We start from the raw sequence: 17,700 nt of genomic DNA, 5'->3' as shown, positions 1-17,700 counted from the left end.
GTTTACTGTTGGTAAGATCTTGCTCTTTTCAGCCTCTCACCAACCAGTGAATGGCTTTCTCCTCCTTGATGTTGCACTGGCAATTTAAATTCATTGGATAGAGAGAAAATGTCTTTATCTGCTCTCCAAATTTTCCTCTCTGTGCTGTACCATAATCTTTCAAATCACTTTGTTCCCAACCTTTTAAACTTCAGTCACCATCGATTCCTCTTTCCTTCATTTATCATCTCATCTCTTGCAAAATACTGTTGTTCATTTTTCTGAGCTCTAAAATCCCTCTCTGATTCCCATTTCCATAGCAAAAAAGCCTCCTTCTGCTCCCTGACCTTTACTTTTCAGTGTCCTACTCTCCTATTCCGTACTTCCAAGATTGTATCACAGTAGCCATTTAATTCAACTTTCCTTCACTAATTTCCTTTTTTCTTCACTAACTAGCATCCGGACTCCTGTTCTTGCTTCAGTACCCTTCATTGCTATCTACCATTACAATGTCAAGGTCTAGTGTGCCTGTTTGTTGCCCTTTCACACTTTAAATGTCCTTTTAACATTTCTGTGTTCTCTCAGTCTGTGCTGGTTATTACTTCTGCTTTTTGCACATTTGTTCCTTTTCCTGGAAGATCTGGATAGCCAGTTCTGAGGTGTACACACTCTCTAAAATTTTCTGTAGACCATCCCTGTCAATAATTCAGTTTTCTTGCTCAAGTTCAGCAGTTCTTGCCTCAGGATGTAAGCAGGGAAACAGCTGGAGAGCCAGGGGCAAAAGGCTCACAATGAATATAAATGTGGCATAAAAAGTTCTTTAAATCTTATGGAAGGGCTGTATGGAAGGCAATGAAACAATATTTAGCATCTCAATAGAAGATTCATCCCACTTTGTGAATAGGATAAACTTCTGTTCTCTGTGGAGCTGACTCAAGCACTTCCTCCTGCAGGGAAATTTTTTGTAGTTTTGTGGAAAGAACTAGTCAGAATTAAATTGAACTGCCTGCATATTTGGTCACAAAGTAAGATTTTGCAGATTTTTCTGCCAGGGTGGAGGCCTGTGTTCATGTTCATCATTCCATTGTGTGGAAACGTAGGAAGGAGTTTTGCCTTGCAATTACTGACTTGGACTAACATGTTTCCTCACTGGGATAGACCTGTGGGCAAGTACTATGACACTTTTGTACTATGATACTCCTCACTGGGAGGAGTGGCTGATAGACCAGAAGGCTGCGCTGCCATTCAGCAAGACCTGTACAGGCTAGAGAGTTGGGTGGAGAGGAACCAAATGAAGTTCAACAAAGGCAAGTGTGTAGGGTTCTACACCTAGGGAGGAATAACCCCAGGCACCAGTACAGGTTAGGGGTTGACCTGCTGGGAACCAGCGCTGCAGAGGAGGACCTGGGAGTCCTGGTGGACAACAAGCTCTCCATGAGCCAGCAATGTGCCCTTGTGGCCAAGAAGGCCAATGGTATCCTGGGGTGCATTAAGAAGAGCGTGGTCAAGGGAGGTTATCCTCCCCCTCTGCTCTGCCCTCGTGAGGCCACATCTGGAGTGATGTGTCCAGTTCTGGGCTCCCCAGTTCAAGACAGACAGGGAGAGAGTCCAGCGGAGCGCTACGAGGATGATGAAGGGACTGGAGCATCTCTCGTATGAGGAAAGGCTGAGAGCTGGGTCTGTTTAGCCTGGAGAAGAGAAGACTGAGAGGGGACCTCATCAACACTTATAAATATCTAAAGGGCGGGTGTCAAGAGGATGGAGCCAGGCTTTTTTCAGTGGTGCCCAGTGACAGGACGAGGGGCCATGGGCACAAACTGGAACACAGGAAGTTCCATCTGAACACAAGGAAAAACTTCTTCACTGTGAGGGTGACAGAGCACTGGAACAGGCTGCCCGGAGAGGTTGTGGAGTCTCCTTCTCTGGAGATATTCAAAACCTGCCTGGACACAATCCTGTGCAACCTGCTGTAGGTGTTCCTGCACCTACAGGGTGCAGGGGTTGGACTAGATAACCTCTTGAGGTCCCTTCCAACCCCTGCCATTCTGTGATTTTGTGGTGAATATTTTTTATTCCATCTTTCAGGATGCAGTAGCACCAAGCACTTAAGAAAGTATATGTCTGCTCTTACCGTCAGAAAGCATCCGTGGCTGCTGACCCTCTATATCACTGTGGATCTACTTCTAACCTTCCCATTCTCATTAATATTCTGGAAAAAGTTATAGATACTTCTTGAAGACAATCTAAATGTCTCCAAACTTGAATTATCATTCTCTGGCTTCACCCTAAATTGCAGCCTTATTGCTATAATTGTGCTATGACCAATGGCTTCTGGAGAAAGACTGACAAAGGTGAAATATTCTTCCCAGCAATATTCTGTCTAAATCCACACCTGAAATTTTGATTTTGGGGAGTTGCAGATTGGTTTAGAGTCCTAGCAAGAAAAAACATGTGCTGTGGAAATTTTCTGTCTGCCTTTGAGAAGCTGTGCTTACAAGGGGACAAAACCCACAGCTCCCCGCCAGCTGTAAGCGTGGCAAGTTCCCATGGTCCATCCATGTTGCTGTCTTGTGAACAAGATGACAAGATTTCTTGTGCCTGTGTGTGGCATCGAGACAGCTGCAGGACCAGGGAGGCTCCGGCACTCAGGCTTGGGTGGCATGTGGAGTGCCTGATGGAGTAACCATCCACTGGACACTCAAAAGATAAGTGCTTATCACTTGGGCAACTCAGTGTTGTCCCCACATGTTTGTTGGGGGTGTTTGAGCTCCAGACTGGCCTTTAACAAATAGTGTATGCACAGCTACATCCTCAGGGTAGCTGTTTTTTCTGATCAGGGGACTGTTTTCTGACACACGTAGATAATACTCGTGACACATGTTGCCCGCTGGTATGTCACCCATGCAGTATCTTAGGAAGGAGATGTGGATGGAAGTGTTTTCAATGTGCTAATAGCACTGACCTTTATATTTCCATTATACATCACTCAGAAGCAGTGACAAGGCATTCAAAATCTGAAACAGTCTGGAAGCCAAATTTAGATGGTTTCTGAATGGCTTTCTGTTTGTTTGAACAATACAACTTCTTTTAAATATAAAAAAATAAATTGAGGTCATGCTATAATTGCATCTTTTTTTCTTGGGGGGGAATAGCTGTCTGCTGATCACATCAGATGTTTGGTCATTGTTCAGCCACCATAAGTTTGGGCACACCCAAATTTTGTTTCCTAGTGAGGTCCCTAACCTGAGATAGGGCTGAGTGTTTTTCTTGGTACATAGTAACAGGTAGGATCATAGCAAGCAGAATAAAGGATATGCCATGCTTATTGTCAGTTCAAACCTCTTATTGGGTGTAAAGACAACCCTTCAGATGTGAGTTTGACGCCCTCATAAAGCAGCATGATCTGTTTCCGTTCAAGTCTGCAAGTGGATCAACAAAACCTAGTTTATAACAGAACTGAACTCTAAGAATAATCATCAGCCAATTCATCCTAGTAGCCCAGATTCTTCATTTCATTGACAAATGTTTAATTTTCTCTTGTGATTTGACTTTTCTTTTGAGATTTGACTTTTCTTTTGAAGGTGACTCACGCAGCAACAAATCAAAGCGATGACATTTTTGTTTGTCCTGTGCAATCTCATGTAGGTAAACCAAAGCATTTGCATCACACAGTTGTTATTGCTGGAATGCTCTTCTAGACTAATATCTAAGTGTCTGCATTAATATTTTGTTTATTTATCTAGTCCTACAAGATGCCAAAATTAAGAAACACAAGTAACTTACAGAAGAGTTTCCTGAAAAAGACATTTTGTCGGAGAAGAGAAATTATACTGATACTGAAGCTTTCTTGTATCCAGATCAACATGGATATGTATTTTGGTGACAGAGAAAAAAAAGAGAAGACAGTTTCAGCCAACCCCCTCCTCCAAGTTTATGTAGGTGAGTCTTTTCTTACACACATGATCTCATGTGTTTTGCTGCTGCTATTCACAGTAAGAATCACAGTGTGTCACAGAACTCAAACTCAAGCAGCACACTTCTAAGATTTCTTTAGGTGTTAGCTGCACCTGGAATACTCCCTAGCAAGGGATCCCCTTTACATAAATAGGAGTGAGAGGATGATTATGGAGTAGTCACACAGCCTCCTGCATTCCTACTCCAGGGAGCTCCACAGATGAAGTTATGAAGGAAAGGGCTAAAGGAGGGTGGTTCTGTGATTGGAAGGAGTGCTGCATTTGAGCCCCCTTTCTTCACAAGATAAAAAGAGTTTGCATTCTGAGGGTTCTCTTCATCTTCTGAGGTCCATTTGATCTAAAGAGCATTACTGGGACAAATATTTAAAGGGGAGGGAGATCAGTGTGTCAGGTGGACAAATGGAAGGGAGTGAGACCAATTTAATATGCATGATTGCACAAGAACAAATGTGGAATAAGCTGTCTTTGAAAAGATGTGGCTGGGAATGAGAAAAAGGTTTTCAATAGGAGCTCTGGAACTGCCTTTGAGTAAGAATAGATGTAAAAAACCCCCCCTTCCTGCTTTTAATATTAACTTGATCCAGAAGAGGAAGGAAAGGTAAGAACTGGTTGCTGGAAACAGCTGGAGGTTGGGATGCAATTAGCCAGGGTGTCCCTCCAAGTCTCTGTTCTTATTTTCCAATGTTCCTAAAGCCACTACTAAGCCACCTGCTGGAATTGGCCATACTAATGAAAAGCAGTCTAATCCAGAGCGCTGCTGAGCACATGCTGCCAGCCTGGTTCGATAGCAGTTGATTTGCTTGGCACCCTGCTGGATACACTCTGTACCTTAGAGGATAGGACTGTAGCACAATTTAAAACAGTCTCTCACCTACATAGCTCAGGGTTTAACAAAGAGGGGAAAAAAAAAAAAAAAGGAAGTCTGTTCTATGAATAGTACTCAACTTGGTTTAAAAATAAAATAAAATACTGTCTTTAGGTGATTCCAGATAGTATCTCACAGCATAGGGTGCAAAGTCAAGGTGTCTCTGGCTTCCAGTCCCCTTGTCACGTATGATCTCACTGTCCAGCAGAAGTTTCTACTTAACAGAGCCTAAACAGAGCCTTGCAATCACATGTTTGAAATATGACCGATGGTTAGCATTGCAAATAAGAATAGTTTCTGCCATAGAAGTCCATTCAAATGCCTTATACTTTAATAGCAATTCAATTATTTGGAGTCTTAAAGCCCCTATGAACCTTAAACCAACTGAATCCCAGCTACAGCTGGGTCTGCAATAAATTACACTTTCAGACAAATTTAGTTTTCTTACATTAAAGTTCTCTAAGACCATAATTACTTGAATTCAAAGAGATCTTTCCCCCCCCATCTTTAAAGGGACATTGTGCTGGTTTTGGCTAGGATAGAGTTAATTTTTTTCATATTAGCTGGTATGGGTCTATGTTTTGGATTTGTGCTGAAAACAGTGCTGATAACACAGGGATGTTTTCATTACTGCTGAGCAGTGCTCACACAGAGCCAAGGCCTTTGCTGCTGGGACGCACCACCCCACCAGCGGGATGGCTGGGGGTGCACAAGGTGTTGGGAGGGGACACGGCCGGGACAGCTGACCCCAACTGACCAAAGGGATATTCCATAGCGTGTGATGTCATGCTCAGCATATATCTGGGGAAGAAGAAGGAAGGGAGGGACGTTTGGAGTGATGCCGTTTGTCTTCCCAAGTCACCGTTACGCGTGATGGAGCCCTGCTTTCCTGGAGATGGCTGAACACCTGCCTGCCCATGGGCAGCGGGGAATGAATTCCTTGTCTTGCTTTGCTTCTGTGCTCGGCCTTTGCTTTACCTGTTAAACTGTCTGTATCTCAGTCCATGAGTTTTACTTTTCCTTTCCGATTCTCTCCCCCATCCTGCTAGGGACGGGAGTGTGGTTGTTTTAGCTGCCAGCCGGGTCAAACCATGACAGACATGCAGTAACTTACTTTTCATGAAGAAATAAACTACATTGCATCTACTTGGGTCATCAGCATACTTCAGGGTAAAGTTACTGGAGGAGTTGATGGGTAGTGACTTATGCCACAGCCCATAGATGTGTTCTGTCATTGTGGTAAGCAGAAGGCAATTGAAAGCATCTTAGGCTAAATTACAAACAAATATATAAAAGCATATATAAAGCATATGCTGATATAGACTGATTAAAGCACGTCATTTAGTCCAAGCTCTGATCAAGCCCAAGAATGCAGTGTTGTTAAAATTCAGAGTAATCCGGGGTCAGAAAAGGTATGCTGCATTCATTACTAGAATTAGACATGAGTTGACTCATTTGTCATTATCTGTAAAAAAAAATTATTTTGTGTATTATAACTGTGACCTTACAGGATCTTTTATCATAAAAACTAACAATCAAGCCAAAAGAAATGTGCATGGAATTTTTTTGTACGTAATTTGGTAAAGACAGGTGTCATTTGACTGACTTTACTGCATTGAAGTTACTTCATTTTATGAGGATGACAGATCCACAGGTAATGGTTTAATGGATCACAAAAATCCCAGATTGTTTTAAAGAACTGATGAGCTAAATATCAGGAGATATATGCAGAAGGTATCATGCTACCTGCTATATGTTTCCATTTTCTCTTTCTGATTTTTGAAATGTAGCGCCACATTGCTCAACCATCCAAAGTCTTCATGTTTTTGAACTCTTTTGCTTATTGAGGATATGTTTTGTAATATGGCCATAACTAATACTTTTCATATTGATATTCAGGTTACAAATTCAAGGGAACAGTGTAATTATATTGGATGGGTTTTGCTCTGGTCATTTTCAGAATGTCTAAGAATATTTGAATAGGAAGACTGACTTCTGATTCACTGCAAATTCCCATTTTTGTCCTGGAGATTTTCTGGATCTGGAGATTTTCTGGATCTTGAGCTCTCTCTGATGTTTTATGTACGAGCATTACTTTGGTAAAAGGGAAGCTGTCAAGTGGAGAGGGAGAAAAGATTCTTAATGTTAAATTTTGACCCTTGAAATCAATAAGAATTTTGAATTTTGCCCTTTATATTTAATATCTGCATCTGCCATTATTTTACTGTATGATCCTGTAATTGCTTAATTAATATGTTTCTGTATTTCTTTTCTGTGAAATAGCAGTGCTGTTTACTGTGTCCCAGCATGCAGAGGTGATGTGGTTGTTTGAAAAGCCAGCTTGTAGAAAAGATGGCATAATGGAACAATTATCTTAAAGACTTACTAGGTCCAAACCCCAGCCTTTTTGTAACGTGTTCTGTATTTGTTCTCAGTGCTTACTAAATTGGCTAGGTTCTCAAGATAATAATAATATTATGAAGGACAGTCCCCTCCTCTTTTACTGTTTTGAGCTTTCTGGATTCTCTATTTTCTTAAAAGTTCCTGAAAGGTCACCTGCTTTTACACATTGTATGAAACCAGGTCACAGTATTTGTCACAGCATTATATGCCTGACCAAGAAAATTGCTCAGTAGGAGTGAAGTCATATAAGGTATATAATTTTCCTATTATATCATGCACATACAGATATGAGCCACTCCCCTCTCCCAAACTTTACACTTGCTGAATATGCTCGAACAATCCTCTCTCCTCTTATGTATAAAAAAAGTGACTATTGAACATAAATCATACACACTTCATCCCACAGATTTGATAGAACATTTATAGTAATAAACACATGAAGGACTTGAATGAACTCAATATAATTAAAGCCATTTAATATTAGTTATGCTAAATACAAATTTTAAAACTATATATGAGATCAATATGAGATGCAGTTATATTAATACTTTATATAAGATTTCTAATTTGATCGCTAAAGTTGATGGCTATATTGTCGATATAAATATGTTCACTTCTGTTAGTACATGCAATATTGTGATCATAGAATAAACGTGATAAAAAATCACGATAACAAACATTAAATGTCTTAAAAACTGATAAATCTTGGTCTGAAATAAAAAATGGAGAATAATTATTAAGCAGGTGTGTTTCTAATTTGATCCTTCAAGAGTATGTTCTTTTACACAACTTGACAACCTTCCCCTCTATTGTGAACGAAACAGAAGGAACCATAAAAATCACTAATGCTATTGTCTGTAGTAGGCGAATATCAAGGGAACAATGTAAGCTAACGAGGACAAATCACTGACTTAAGGTAATCTGGAGCCATTGGTAAGTAAATCACAGCAAACATGGATTTACTTTGGTTGAATTTAATATCATATGTCTAAGAAGAAAGGATGCAGGACAAAGTCAGAGGCTGAAGGCTATATCCTCAAGAGATGTGCTGTGTCTGTACTAGAAAGCTCAGAAATTCCAGGGATTGCTCCCTGGCTCTGAGGCCAAATGGCCAATTTAATTATATTCAAATAATAAGACTGGCCCGCTGTGGATAACAGGACAGCCTCATACAAGCATTTTACTGAGAATGGTCTCTGGACTGCGGTAACTTTCCAGCCAGGTTTGGGACCATTCTAACAATTTAGTGCGTAGATGATCAAGTTCTGGTGCACAAGCTCAGGCTTTTGTTATTTTACGGAGACATAACTTGGGACTCTAACAAAGAACTAAGAGTGATGGCAAGTAAATGAAGTGCTCAGTGCAATCCTGCACCCAAAAGAGCTGTGCTACCTTGGCTACATGAAACCAAAATCTTAGACAGCCACGTGAAAGCCATGTTACTTCTGTATTTTTCAGTGACTGCTATTGAAACAAGTAGTGACGTCTTTAGATGAAGAGGGTTATTGATCAATTGAAGCAGGTTTAAGAAGAGCTCAGACAACAGTTGAAATAGTATGGAAGCTATTTCATGGTAAATACTATCAGGAGCCATTTAGCTTAAAAATAGAAAAATTTCAGGAGTGGATTTCTCAGTTTCTGAGTAGCATATACTGCAGGATGCAAGATGGCATATAGGCACAGGGCTCAGTGTTGCTTTAACTAAATTTTTTGAGCGTCCAACCTTTGTCAGGTATCTCTGCCCTACATGGCAATTTGCAGTGCAGACATAGGCTTTGAGACAGATACGTGATACGGGATGGTTCTTCTGCAGAGAACGCTCAGGACAAATCCAATAAACAGATTTCTGTATAGTGAATCATTGTATACTGCATCACTGACCAATGCCCAGTCTTATGTGACCTATCAGCTCAAAGCTGCCACTTTCATAACTTCATAATTTATGAAGTTGCTGCATTCACTGGGTAGAGGTATTCCTTCTATCCTTTTCAAAATCCTTGCCACACGAGTACCTGATTTTTTGTGGTAGCTCTATGACTTGATTTTACGTATCAAATAATCAGGCATAGAATTTGAAAATATCCTTGTGTATTTTGGTCAACATGATGTTTACTATACAGCTGAGACTCTATTATTATTATCAGCATTTTGGTTTTTATGCATTGTGAGGGTAAGTTTATGAAAATCTTTGAACACATATAATACATATAACAGTGAAAAAATACTACAAATAAACTCTGGTTATCAGATTATCAGATATATCAAGCCATATCAGTTAGATTATCAGACTATTATATGACAACTGCATTCCAACAAACTAGTTTAGACTTAAGCATCAAAATAATTTGTGGATTTATTTTTAAACCATTCTATCTGAATGATAAGAAATAACTTATACATTTCACTCCTGTCTTCCCAAACCCATCTTGACAGCTATGAAGTATCTGATTAATATTTTAGGACTTTGTAATTTCTGAAGATAACAAGATTTGGAAATAAAAGTACCTTTTGGATACTGAGTATTTAGGATCACACTTCCCACCTACATTCATTAAAACAGGGCTACTTGTGAAGCCCTTGTACAGGAAGTTATTACTCACTGTTCTTGATTTTCCTACGATGCAATTCATTGAGAAAGCAGCATCTACACCACCCAAAGGTCTGGTGCAATGTGAATATTGGAGAGCGTGTGCCGCCTGCAGCGCTGTCATGATAAGGCAGATTGGATAAGAAATTCCTTACTTCAGAAGGTTGCTCTCATTACATAAATGATAAAAATTTACTACATTAAAAATTTAATATACATTTCCCTCTAATTTAGACTTTTAGGAGATCAGTGTGTCTATGGTGACACTAGCCGGCCAGTGGTACTGTGAGAAACATAAGGACGTCCTGAAGCTCCTTGCCGCGGCTGCGATGTGCCTAGGACGCGTTGCCTCTTGGGGTACCCAGTGTTCTGAGCTCTGTCATTTGCAAGCTGTCTGAACTCCAGTGGCATAAAAGTGCTGTGCTGAGGATACCATGACAGCCTTCATCCATGATTCCTGTGGTTTAATTGCCTTATCTCACAGGATTATTTTACTGTAACTGACATGAGTTGCTGATAAATGAAGACATTGTTACAGCGTACCACAGCACAGCAAAACACAACACAGAAAAACAGCCCAAACCATATTCAGCCTTCCTAAAACACAACAAGACCAAGTCTTGCTTGGACTTACACTTCACTAAAATTGCCGATCAAGGTGCCATAATCAATTGACTTTCACAGCAGGGAGCCGTGACCAAGTGGGAGTCTCCCTTTAAAGGCAGCATTTCTCTGGTATACTCTCTGCTAGTCTGTACATACACAGTTAAGGCTATGTAGAGTGGTCCGGCTTGTGATCTCTCTCATATTTCAGCAAGCACAGAGCTGGCATCGCTGGAGAGAGCAGCCAAACTGCTTTAAGTGAAGCTGCTTTGGTAGCAGATGCTGCATAGCTGTGTTAATGCATCGCTCACTAATTTACTCCCTTTGACACTGAAGGAACTGGGCTAGATATATAGTATTTTTACACAGAGAAAGATTATGCAGTGCAGGTGTAGTGTTTAAAATGTCTGAGTGTCTTAAAGTAATAAGTAATGCTTGGCTTTAGGATTTAAGATTTTATTAACCTTTTATTTCTACTCTACCTCCCTACCTGTAATCCCCCACATACATTCTATCTACAAATTTACTGATTTCTAAGAACTTACTGTCCTTTGCTTACCAAGTAAATAATGTATGAAAATTTTGATCGTATGAAAGGTTAAGAAGCATTTCATTCATATTTTATAAGCAAGGAACTTAGAGACAAAGCTATCACTCAAAACTTATATGAAGATATGATAGAATCAATCTTAATTTTATTGCATTACTTTTATTCTGTTTTTCTTTTTTTTTTTTTTTTAATTTAAGCCCAGATTCATTAATATACCAGAACAGCACAAATTATTCAAAGCACACCCATCATTTAAATTGAGTTTACACCTATTTTGCATCACCGGAGCAATGCAAAGCAGATAAAGCACACTAGGGAATCAAGCCCCTACGCTGGTTTGGAGGACCAACGTTTAGCTGAGGCCCAGGTTACACGGTGGCTGGGCAGGAGGAGCAGTGCAGCCCCCGAGTTCATCTGTTTGTGTGCTTTAAGCGTTCCCCTCGGTTCCTGCCACAGTCACCCTGCATGGCTGCTCCCTTTGTGCACCTTAGAGACAGCAGCAGTGCGAAGGGAAAGCTTCCGAGTGCAGATACCCGACTGCGGGTCGAGACACAAAACCTTTGCAGAAAAGAGATCCCTGAATTGGTTAACTTGCCGGAGGATGGGAGTGAGATGCGTATGCACCCCCTACCTCAGACCCACTGCGCCAAGACCCACAGAGGTGCTGAGGTGAAGGGCCGAGCTCCTTCGGAGGGTGCAGTAGCCCCCCAGGAGTCAGCAGGAAAGCTACTCACACAAGCCTACTTATAGCCTGTATAGTTATAGCCATTAGCTATAACCATGAATAGATAAACTTAATTACAACTTAATCTATTCATTTGTTTTTATACCCTATGCACAAGCTTTTAATTAATTAACAGTATGGAAAGTTTGATTGCATTATTTCATTATTAAGACAACTTAGGACAAAGAAAAGGTCAACAGATGCTAAATTTCTTGAAAGATTTAGTTTTTAACTAATTTTAATGCAAGCTAATTAGCACATGAATTTTTTGCTCTTAGAAAACTCCTCCTGTAGTCACAGAGCAAGCACTACAAGTATGGTGAGGATATATTTTTCATTTAAAAAGCTGAAGTTGAGATCTTTGTACAAGTGCAAAATAAATCCCTACCTGACATCACAGAGACATGATCAGGAGGGAGCTAATGGAATTGTGATGAACATCTCTGTAAGAGCAAATACTGTTCCACTTAGTACACTTCTAGTGTACTCCATATGTTTTCAGACTTAAAGTCATGTGTGTGAAGGATACAAGTAAGAAAGTGGTATTTAAAAGATGCTAGGATTGTAAAATATATTCAAGCTAATGTATTTTCTGTGACAGAAAGTTTATATACATGTATATATATATGGTTTGCCACACATATATATACATACGCACACATATACACAGACATACCATTCTAAGTGGAATATCATTCTCATATTTAGTTTGAGACTGGCTGACGTCCCTCCTATCCTGTCTTCATAATGATACCACTCAGTATCTTCTAGTCTTTTGGGAGATGAGGATTACAGCACATGAGGTTGCCAGTATTTTATTTTTTGTGAAAGATTTCTCAACTCACATGGGTTTCTACTGTTCTCCACTTGTCCACATTCTGCTGTGGATTGTGTTGCTCCAAGTTGTGTCTGCTGCTGATTTCAAACTGTGAGAATTTCTGGGTCTTTGGGTCTGGGTTGTGCATTTGTAGTTCTCTGGTCTCTTATTCCTTTATAATTCTTGTGAGGAAATCAAAGCAGGGCTACCGGTGAGATCAGGGAAGCTTTCTGCGATGTTGAGCTGATCAATATTAGTGCTCTTCAAACATGATTCAAACTCAGGAGCACTCTTGAGGAGAAGAACTCGTGTCACAGCTCCTTCCAAATCAGTTAGATTTTATGGGACATTTAAACTTTATTTTTGAAACTATGCATGTTGTTGAATATGCACATCCTTATAATGAATGTTACACAGAACAATTAGAAGTGATGCTAGTTCAAACGTACAGAGTTCACAGATATGTCACTTGACATGTAGCTTGCATTTGTTTGCAGTATACTTCTGAAAAATGAAGTATTGCATTTTGAGAATAAAACATTTCATCTTCTTTTCAGGGTAGGTAGAAAACTGGATTAGGATAGGGAATTTTTCACCAAGCTGTCAGTCAGATTTTGATTCAAATCAATAGTGCAGGGAGTTAATTTTCAACAGCTTTTCAGTAGCCTTCTTGAAATGAGTTTATGGGTTCAGGGCAATTCTCTGTGCACAAGTGTCTGTGTTGCATAACAAGAAAAAGAATGAGTATTCTTATCTGTAGATTTCAACATAAAGACTGATGGCTGAATATGGCTTTACACCCCTAGACAGACCTCTCAACTCAGTGACGGATAAAATGAAGGGACTTGATTTGCCGGCGCTGTACCTGCTCTGGTGTGAGAGGACACTCCTAGCACCTTGTACAGACACAGTGTGCACTCCTTGTCATGTACAAAAGCTACGGAGCACTGAATGAAATTATCAAGCAGCAGGTTAATAGCAAATATAAGGAAGTACTTTTTCACACAAATCATAACTAAATTGTGGTGCGCATTGCCACAGAATGTGGTTGAGACCAAAGTATAAACGGATTAAAAAAAAGGGAGTAGAGAAATTCAAGGGCTTATCAAATACGAGGGTCTGGGAACAAACCCCAGTTTAAGAAATCCCTGTACTACGGATTGCAGGAACTTGAAAGGATATACCAGGAAAAGATTGCTGTATACCAACCCTGTTTCTTACGTTTTTCTCCCTTCAGCTTCTGCTAATGACTATAGTCAGAGCCAGGATATTGGACTAGATGTCCAACTCACTATAGCAATTTTTTTGATCGTATGCTTTTAATCAAATTATGTTCCTATTTTGGCTACTCAGAAGGATCTAAGGCCCATTTAAGTGTCTAACGCTCATAGATTTTAGGGAGGTAAGTACTTGTGTGCACCATAGCCTTTGCATCTTAGGCCGTAAACTTATTGGGGTGGGGCACATGTATCTTTTATTAGAACTTTGCTTATTCTGAGTATGAACTCAAATAAAAATATATATTTGATAGCAGTGATAACAGCGTGTAACACTGTTTCTTTATAAAGGTTAAATAATTTGTTTGCCTAAATGGCTTGTGCCACAGGAAAATTCCCTAATGATTTACGTAAGGATGATGACACTAGCATCCACTGATGTGAGAAAGAATTAACTTCCATTATAGAACTCCCCACATTTGTAATGCATGAATATTACATTTGTAGAAAGCTATTTATCACCTGTTACCCAAAATACTATTGCCAGACAATACGTAACTTACATTTACCTAGCAGAGTATTTGAGATTTCATCCATTTTGCAAGAGCATCTGGCTGCAAACCTATGACACGCATTGGTGAAAATCTTGATACGGAAGTGAAGAAACCAAACCCTGAAAATCCGAAATTTTACCCCTGCCAGTTCTAAGCCTGACAGCGGGGTTAAGATTTCCTTCTAAATCAACAAGAAGAGGTGGCTATAAATTGTGCAACATAGGGTTGACAGCTGAGCAAGCCAGGCAACCTCAGCTTCCTTAATTGCGGGCGGTTTCATCCCAAGGAGAGGTGAAGAACTGCAGGAGCAGCACACCGCGGGTTTCGGGCGCTGGGCAGCATTACAGCATCCCCCGCAGCACCGGGAAGCGGCGGCAGCTGGTGTTTCCCCGGGCGCGGGGAAGCCCCGCACTGCTCGGGGCCGTACCGGCGCTGCGCTGTCCCGCGCTGCTCGGCGCCGGGGCCGGACCCGGGGCCGGTCCGGGAACAGCCCCTGCCCCGCCGGCCGCACACGGCCACCTGCTCCTCCCGCCGCCCCACCGCCCCCGCCCGCATCCCGCCGACATTTCCAGGGGAGGGGCGGGAAGGAGGCCGGGGCAGAGGGATGGCGGTGCCGCAGGGTACGGCGGGCGGGGGAGCCTGGGTGCAGCTCGGGAGGCGCGGAGGGCGGTGCGGCCGGTGCCCGCGGCCCCGGGGTAAGGGGGTCCCCGGCACCTCCACTCGCCGGCGCGGTGGGGGCTCCTCGGCCCCGGCCCGGTGGGGACAACCAAGAAAGGGGGCCGGGGGGGAGGGAGGGATAGGAAAGCAACTCTTGATCTTAGACCAACGACTCGTTTGTTCACCCTCACCTTCCACCGGCTCCTCGGATTAAAATAATAACAACAACACAACAACAACAACAATAATAATTACAATACCTTTCCCCCCCACCCCCCACCCCCCCGCCAAGTAGACCCGCTTTACAGGGAGAGGAAGGTCAAGAGGAAAGGCAGGAGCAGCGCTGCCTCATCTACGAGCTGGCGGCTGTCACATCGCCAGCCCATGCCCCCGGCTTCCCCGGGGGCGGCCCGGTTCCTCCCCCTCCCCGAGCTGGGCAGCATCACCCGGCGCAGCGGATGCCCCGCGGCATCACCCGGCGGAGCCGCGGCACCCCAGACACAAACCGGGGGCGGGAGCGGCGGGGGAGGGCGCGGGTAGAGCCCGGCAGCACCTCTCCCCACCCCTTTGTGCATCGCGGGCAGGGAGACACATTCACTCACACACACACACACACACACACGCACACACCCCCCACCTTGCAGCCTCGGCGCCGCAGCCTCCCGCTGTTACACACGCACACACACAGCCGGTCCCCCCAGTGAATGCATTTTCTGTTGCACTCCACCGCCCTCCATCCATCCATCCATCCATCCATCCTCCCTCTCGCCTCCCTCCCTCCTCTTCCTCTTCCTCCCCCCCGTTTGGTTGGCGGTTTGTTGGTTTGGTTTTTTTTTCCCCCCACCACTCCGTGCATCAGTATAAAGCAGACATTTTGATGCCGTTTAACACGGTTCAGGCTTAAATAAAAGCGGAGCGCCTTACCCACCCCCGCCCGGCTGCGTGCAGTTGGCGCTGAGCGATCCCGGGGAGGGCTGGTGCGGCTCGTCCCTAGCGGAGCGGGTTTGCTGCCATCCGCCCAACTTCAGCACCCAGCCGGCACGGAGAGGGAGACGGCGGCAGGCAGGCAGGCAGGCAGGCAGGAGGACGGACAGGCAGGCAGCAGGCAGGGAGGGAGGGAGGGGAGGGCGGTGGAGAGGGAGGGAGGGTGCGAGGAGCGGCGCGGAGGCAGGGGGCCTCCGCACATGCGCCCTGCCACCGGCGGCGGAGCCCGGCGGCAGCGGGAGTTTCCCCGCTTGGCCCCGGCGGGTGAGTCACGGCCCGCCCCGGCCCGGCACCGGCGCTCGCTCGCCCGCCCTGGGGATGCTCGGCCGGGCTCCGACGCAGGTCCCTGGGAGGCTCCCCGGGCAGCCGTGGCTCCCTGCACGGCGGCGCGGCGGGACGAGTCGGGGGTCCCGGGGGCTGTGGGAGCGGCGGGGGCCGGGGCAGCGGTTCGCCCCGCGCCGGGGGGCAGAGCGGCAGCGTCCGAGCCTGTGGCCTGGAAGCGTGTTAGGGCAGGAGCAATACGGCGCGGTGGTAACAAGTGAAACGCCAGGAGTGCTGGGCTCCTGCTTGTTTCTGTTCTGCACATCGGTATGTTCAAATAGAACAAAAATAAAAAATAGATGCATAAACCTCTATCCAACTCCTCATTCTCCCCGTGCAGCCGAGCGAGGGGCAGGGATTTAGTGGCTGAGTAACTTTTTGATGTCGGGCACCTGAAGCATGCTGCCGTTGAGAATCAAGATCAGGACGTACTGAAAATCTGGCTCTGAATCCTGAATCCTGCCAGGTCTTGCCGCTTAGTTTGTCCCAGCTTTCCAGCCTCCAGTTTCCAAATTTTGGCTCAACAGAGAACATTATTTAGCTTCCCTACTGCACCTTAAAAATCTGGAGCCTGATATGCTTCAAGGCAACAGCACTGGAAAAATACATATTTGGCATCTGGATCCTGTCAAATCATGCCACGAATCCAGAAATGCTAATATCTCAAGAGAGAACACATTGCTGCATTTACCACTCCGCTACAACAATCTGGCAAGATGGTACAAAGAAAGAGACACAAGGCTGGATTAAAGTGGTACTGTGCAGTGCCAAACCCCCCGTATTAATTCTCTTTGCAAAACTGGTCTAGACACCTGTGTATCCCATCTAGATCACAAAGTAGAGTGCTACAAAAACTGAAAGCCAAAGCTGCACGTATGTTAGCAGAGCTGAAAATAAAAGAGTTGGAGCAGTCCAGAAGAGCTAACTTGCATGAGAGCCGCAAGAGCATAGGCACATCAAAACCATCTGAGCTCCCAGGCATCTGTATTCAAAACATAACTAATTTAACAACATGGCAGTAGCTGTCATGGCTGCATGGCTTACTTTTTGACTTCTGGGATAGAAGCTTCAAATTCTGAATCAAAAGGACCAAAGTCAGTGTTAACCTTCCTGACAGTCACTCCTCACAAAACCATCACTTCTATTTTCTTCTGATCTTGATCCTCGTGGAGAAGTCTGAGAACTGGAAGTCATAACTCTGCTTGATACCAAAGGTTATTGGCTAACCAAAGACACTTGTATCGCTGATTTTATATCGCATTCTGTCTAAGCAAAATTTTTGCAGTCTCCTCTTTGTCTTATAGTTGCTCATACCTTATTTCCTTTTCCCTGGCAAACACCTCCCTCTGCTCCTTCTGTATCAACAGACTTCTCCTGTTCAGCTAATTTAAAATAATTAAACTAAGAGCAACTGATACTTAGCTTGAGTTGAAGCTTTTGTTTAAGACTTGAAGGGCCTGAGGGC

At 43.4% G+C, this 17,700-nt stretch overlaps 1 protein-coding gene across 4 annotated transcripts in view; it reads right to left on the bottom strand.

The window, feature by feature from the left end:
• The window catches only part of RGS17 (regulator of G protein signaling 17), a 75,778-nt gene extending 59,736 nt beyond the window's left edge, over positions 1–16,042 (bottom strand). For 3 of the 4 annotated variants that reach the window (XM_075748384.1, XM_075748386.1, XM_075748387.1), the window contains exon 1: positions 15,855–15,988. The gene's annotated coding sequence lies outside the window, so the exon portion shown is untranslated. Of the gene's footprint in view, positions 1–15,854 lie in introns of all 4 variants that reach the window. The other variant, XM_075748385.1, reaches the window with a different exon arrangement.
• Positions 16,043–17,700: the final 1,658 nt, after the last annotated feature.

Source organism: Balearica regulorum, chromosome 3, assembly GCF_011004875.1.
Source record: "Balearica regulorum gibbericeps isolate bBalReg1 chromosome 3, bBalReg1.pri, whole genome shotgun sequence".
In the NCBI taxonomy this organism is placed as follows: domain Eukaryota; kingdom Metazoa; phylum Chordata; class Aves; order Gruiformes; family Gruidae; genus Balearica; species Balearica regulorum.
Note: the sequence above shows the minus strand (reverse complement) of the source record. Positions and strands in the feature narration are given on the sequence as shown.